Source organism: Nycticebus coucang, chromosome 17 (genome assembly GCF_027406575.1).
Source record: "Nycticebus coucang isolate mNycCou1 chromosome 17, mNycCou1.pri, whole genome shotgun sequence".
In the NCBI taxonomy this organism is placed as follows: domain Eukaryota; kingdom Metazoa; phylum Chordata; class Mammalia; order Primates; family Lorisidae; genus Nycticebus; species Nycticebus coucang.
In genome coordinates, this window is record NC_069796.1 from 70462393 (window position 1) to 70468966 (window position 6574).

A 6574-nucleotide genomic window follows, 5' to 3' on the forward strand; every position below is an offset into this window, starting at 1 on the left:
TTCTGGAAGGAAGTATGGAGAAACCTAAAGCACTAAAGCTAGACCTCCCATTTGATCCTGCAATCCCATTACTGGGCATCTACCCAGAAGGAAAAAAATCCTTTTATCATAAGGACACTTGCACTAGACTGTTTATTGCAGCTCAATTTACAATCGCCAAAATGTGGAAACAGCCTAAATGCCCACCAACCCAGGAATGGATTAACAAGCTGTGGTATATGTATACCATGGAATACTATTCAGCCATTAAAAAAAATGGAGACTTTACATCCTTTGTATTAATCTGGATGGAAGTGGAAGACATTATTCTTAGTAAAGCATCACAAGAATGGAGAAGCATGAATCCTACGTACTCAATTTTGATATGAGGACAATTAATGACAGTTATGGTTATGGGGGGGAAGCAGAAAGAGGGAAGGAGGGAGGTGGGTGGGGCCTTGATGTGTGTCACACTTTATGGGGGCAAGACATGATTGCAAGAGGGACTTTACCTAACAATTGCAATCAGTGTAACCTGGCTTATTGTACCCTCAATGAATCCCCAACAATAAAAAAAAAAAAAAATTCCATTAAAAAAAATATATATATCATAGCCTAAGACTGCTTTGCAGGTGGCGCCCGTAGCTCACTGGGTAGAGCGCCAGCCACATTCCCAGAGCTGGTGGGTTTGAACCCAGCCATGGCCTGCTAAAAACAAAAAAATAGCCGGGTGTTGTGGCTGTGACTGTAGGCCCACCAACTTGGGAGGCTGAAGCAAGAGAATTGGTTAAGCCCAAGAGTTGGAGGTTGCTTTGAGCTGTGACACTACAGCATTCTACCGAGGGTAAAAAAAATGAGACTCTGTCTCAATTAAAAAAAAAAAAAAAGACTGCTTTTGCAGTTTCACATTGGCCTTGTAGTCAACTCAAACTTCTGAGTGTTTTTCTTTTTTTAAATTATTTAAAAAAACATGGAATGCTTTATGAATTTGCGTGTCATCCTTGCGCAGGGGCCATGGTAATCTTCTCTGTATCGTTCCAATTTTAGTATATGTGCTACTGAAGCAGGCAACTTCTGAGTATTGTTCAAATGAACTACTGTTGTACCAACTTTCCTATACTTTCTAGTTCTATGTTTAACTTTCAAACATCAAGCACACCATATACATCGTACCTATGGCCTGTAACATTCCATCATCTTAGTTCTGGCTCCATGAGTCTAACATGTCAAAATAATTTCTGAATCATAATTAAGGCATTCAGAACATTATATAGATTTTTATATTAACTGAAAATGTAATAAACATCATTTCGGTGACTTCAGTAAAGTACCAAACCAAGGCAGAGCCTTGTGGTACATATCAGACATTTGTTCAAGCTAGTTGGTATTCTGATTCCTATATAAATCTCCCTAGGTAGGAGACATTTGTTGATTTTTCTACCCACTCTTCATGTCTTGTTCCTCTGATAGTGTATTTTTGTTGTTGTTGTTGTTTTTGAGGAATCATTCTTCTACCATTTTTACTCTGTAGTGTTTTAAGGGCTGGATCTATCCCTGGATCCCAGACAATCATGCGACCAAACTTGGTTAATGAGAATATTGACTTCCACAGGCTAAATGATGGAAAACATAATCCAAATCAGTTTATTGATATTAAATTCCTGACTTTTGTAGGACTGTTGGGAAGAGAGACTATCTTACTAGAAATGAAACTACTAAGAGTCAGCCTGTCCAGAGGGCCTAGCTGAGCACGCGAGGGACAGAGATAAAAAGAGAGCCAAGAGATGAAGAGAAGAGATCAGATCGTCATATACCGTTTGCGTTTTTAGATCCAGCTGTTTTACAGTCCAAACCAGGTCTGGCCTTTTTTTGTTAGATGAGCCATAATGAGACTCTTCTGCTTCAGACAGTTGGTATTAGTTTTCTGTCATTTGCCAAAAGTGCCCCAACTGATACTCCATACTATTATCTGATCCACATTTTCCTTTTGGTGACCAGAATATCATGGGCCTTTGTCATCTGTTTTGTTGAAATCCAGATATAGTATCTCTACAATGCTTTATTGGCCAATCAGTCGAGTAACACTTTTGTCAAAAGAGATTCGTTTGCCATGATTTGTTTGTTTGCAGTCAATTTGTGCTGGTTCACAGTGATCACCTCTTTTCTAAAACCATCTGTTTAATAATCTACTATAAAAGCTAACTATAAAAGTTCAGAAGACAAATTCCATTGCTCTGTGCATCACTGACCATAGAACTGTATATATTATTTTTCTCTGACCTTTGGATAATTGATTCTCCAGTCTCAGGCACATGGTTTCCAAAGTTTTTGCGTGTGAGCACCTTCTTTTCAAGATATCAAAAATTCCAGACATCCAAGGGCTGGGAGTTGTGCTTTATTATTTAAAGTTTATTAGAAATATATACATATATAAATGTAAATAGTTCTTATGAATGAACTGTCATTATAAAATAAAATCCCATTTTATTTATCATAGCATTTTTATACCTTTGAAAAAAAGTCCTACCTATATATTTTAAACATTACTTATTCAAGCTGCGTATAAATGACTTCCCAAGCCCCTTCCATCTGGGCCCAGGGGTAAGTGGGCCAGATGAGGAAGTCCTGTTCTAGTGTGTTTGTTTGTCTATGTCTAACATTTTCTGTGGCCCTTTTCAAATAAGTGCAAGACCCCACTGTCCCTTTCTTCTCAAATCCCCTTCACTTTTCCTGTCAACCTCTATGGAGGCTGCTGTTTGGACTCTGCACAATAGACATCTTGAAATGAAAAGATGACTTGATGGGAAAGAAATTTAGGCTCTCAAGCCCACACAGAACCTGGGGCATGAACTGCCACCAGAAAAACCTTACTTAGAACCAGAAAGTGAGGTAGGGCATGGGACAGTTCTTCTGGGTTGCTCTAGCACAGAAAAACAAAATAAATAAATAAATAAATAAATGACTGTAGTCCAAATACAGGGGCTCATTACCTGACAAACTGACCCTAATGAGAGAAACATTACACAGCCCCTTCTTAAAGGTCTTCGGTGAGCGTTTTTTTTTATCAAACGCAGACAGCTGATAATGCCCACATTTTCTTCTTGTCTGTGTGAGGCAGTTTATTTTTTAAATGAGGTTAAGCAAACTGTAGTTTAGGGAAAAACACATTTACTTTTACCTTAGTAAACTGATTGTCATTTTGACATATCACCTTTATTGTTGACACAACCTTGACAATGTGACACATTAGCTCAAGAAAAGAAGGAAAAAAGCTTTTTCGGAATCAGATTCCTAAATGTGAGGCAGCAGTGGTTTTCTTTCAACACAATGTTGTTGTTGTTGTTGTTGTTAGGATTTGCTATCTGTGCAAGATTGTGGGCTGGAATCTGACACTCCATAATTCGTGGTTGATAATTGTGCGTTGAACATGGCAAAACCCTGCTTCTCTACCCGCATACGAAGGCAATACATACTTTGTCCAGACTCTCTCCTAATTTTTGAGGACATGATACACAGTGGACACAAAACTGATCAATGGATCCAATATCTCCACATCACTGATGATTGAAATCTCTGCAGAGGTTTCTCCAAACACTGAGGCATAAACTACTCGAGGGAAGAGCTTTACAGTGCATAGTTCTTACTCAAATTTGTCACAAGATACGCAGCACACAAAGTTGAAAGCTTTCACAGAACAGTCCTCTTGATGTCTGAATTAATGTGAATAGCTGAAAAGATGCCATGTCTGGTTAAAATATCTTCAGAAGTGGCCAGTTGTTTGAAACCTGAGTAGGCAAATGCATAGTTCCGAGAGATAATAAATACTTAAACTATACTGGGAGGCCTCTTATTTTTATTTTTCCCAAATATCCTCCTACAAAAGCAGTTGGTTGTGGGACTCAGACTGGAGGTCTAACTCTCATTCCATAAACATCGCAGCAGCTTGAGATTTCGACACCTGATTATCCAACTGGTCTTCTTGTCTCTGATCCACTTTACTTCTTTTTTCCAGAAAAATCTTCCCAAAATACTCCTTATAACACATATTTTTTTCCCCATCAGTCTGCATTTGCATTTCAGGTCTATGGCCTAGGAGGAAATAAATAGCCTTCTACATGCCATTTATTACAAACCTCAAATTTAAAGTGACGGGGAAATGTCCCTAACTTTTTGTGTGGGATATTCTTGTTGCCTGGTTGACCTTGTTTTTTTTTCCACTCTGTCGCACGTGTATGTTTTAGGGACAGCACAACACAGTGAGAGGCAGAGTGACATAGTAGAAAGTTCATGAGTTAGGACAGGATTGGAAAAATTCATGTGTAAAGAGCCAGACAGTAAGTATTTTAGGCTTTGCACACCAGACATTCTCTGTTACAACTACTCCACTCTGCTGTTGTAATATAAAAACAGCTATAGACAATACCTACATACATGGGCATGGTGTTCCAATAAAATTTTATTTATGGAGACAATAATTTGAATTCATGGAATTTTCATGTGTCATGAAATATTCTTCTTTTGAGTATGTCCATCATTTAAAATTGTAAAGACATTTTTAACCTGGGCCGAACAAAAACAGGTTGTGGGCCAGATGTGGCTTGCAGGCTGGAGTTTGCCAACCCAGAGTTTAGGAGAGAGCTAGATTTGGGTAGGCATTCAGGTTGCCATATATGTGACCCTGAGTATAAGTTATAGTTTTTCTGGACCTTGGTTTAATTTTTCAGTTGTGTGTGTGTGAGAGAGAGAGAATGTCTGTGGCACTGAGTGAGTTGTCATGAATAGAAAAACAAACATGAGACTTTGCTCTAGTAGGGACTCTACAATTAGGACATGCCCCCAGTCTGGGAGATCAGATGCCGTGTCTCTCAATGTAATCTTAAGAAGACGGGCAGCTAATATTGACTTGTTATTTACTGCCAAGATGGAAAAGACTAGATTTCATCTCTATGCTCCTTACCCAAGGGACTACACCATTAAAGAATGCAGTTCTGAGGTCAGATAGCTGAGATTCAAGTCCCACTGTATGGACCCAGGGAATTTTCTAAAATTGTTTGAATTGTCAACACTTCATCTTAAAATTGGAATAGTAATGATTCCTGCTCTCTAGGGTTTCTGTAAAAATTATATGAAGTGGTACATATAAAATCCTTAGGCGATGTCTATCCCTTAAGGATTACTCAATAACAAAAAGCTATAATTAGTAATAGTGCTGATATTAATATTATAAGTAGCTTCAGAAAGCCTACTGACTAAATCCCAGTTACATAGCTTTATTCCAATTGTCGGGAGTTCTCCTTTCTGTGCGTATCATACTTACCTTCTGCCTTGTCTTCTCCTCTTCACAACTTGCTAGTTTCCCCTTGCCCGTCGTCACCCAGGAGCTTTCTCTTATCTGAAGAATTTTGCCCTAACTTTTCTGTCAGAATTTCAAGATTACACTCAACTTGCTCCTGTAGGACCTTCCGTAAGAATGTAATCTCCACTGATTTTTTTCCCTCCCTTTCAGTATCAGGCACACTCTTTTAGCAGCTAACATAGTTTTGCATCTTCTCATGTATGATCTTGTTTCATTCTCTTATTATCTCCCATTTTTAAGGCTTGTCTTAGGAACCAGACTGTGACCATCTGTGAAGGAAGGACCAGTGCGGTCTGCTTCTGTAACCTGCTCTGTCGGAAATACCCTGCATCACTTGACCACCTATCTGCAAACTGATGCAGTCACTTGAGCAGACCAGATCTGCAGTAGTCCTGATCTTGAATCGCACCTTGGCCCTGACCTACAGTACAACCTCCATATGATGAAATGCTGTCTACCTGTGGGGGCGTTTGGAGTGCACTGTTTTTCCTAATGCTCCCTCACTGTAGTGTCACGGCTCAAGCTCTGGCTGCTGCCACTGCTTCTGGTGGCATACACAGATCTTACCCTGAACATCAGTTTATTTTGCTAGTTTTTTAAAGCAAGTTTTGGATGTCACAACTAAGTATCTTCTCTTAATGGTGAGTGTTCAGATTCTCTTTGGAGTATTTCATGTAGATTCTGAACTATTCACCACATGATGGCTGTTTTTTTTTTCCTCTGGAGTTTATCAGCTGCTGAGTTAATTGTGATTCATTGGGTAGCATCTGGCAAGGCTGGTCGCGGTCATTCAAATAGAGATTTTCTACGTCCATATGCATTGTCTTCTGTTGCGTTAGAGATTGGGGAGACATGTATTTTCTTTTCCTTTTTTACTCAAATATTGCCTATGCTTTTTTTTTTCCTGCTTCGGAGTTAGAGGAAAAATCTAGAGGGTGGAACCTGGAAGAAGGGGAAGAATATAATGACATTGTTACTTTCTGCCAGGGAGATTTCCCTTCTTTTCTGTTCCTTTGGCCAAGGAGGTTCCGATCAGACGCCCTTCCAAGCTCGTGCGTTCCTCTCCTGGGGCAGCCACAGGGCGTACAGCAGGGTAACATATGATGTTGCTGTGCCCTGCAGACTAGACCTTCTGGTCTCACAATCCCACAGGCCTGTAAGGAGAAGAGGGAGAGCCGCCTTAGTACTGAGTGGCAGAACAGAGACTAGGAAGAGACTTCAATAGAAAAAATTACCATC

The 6574-nt window shown here is 39.6% G+C and overlaps 1 non-coding gene across 1 annotated transcript; it reads right to left on the reverse strand.

Moving 5' to 3' along the window:
• Nucleotides 1-943: 943 nt before the first annotated feature.
• Nucleotides 944-1046, reverse strand: LOC128569350 (U6 spliceosomal RNA). The gene has a single exon (XR_008375314.1). It is a non-coding gene; the product is annotated as a U6 spliceosomal RNA (small nuclear RNA).
• Nucleotides 1047-6574: the final 5528 nt, after the last annotated feature.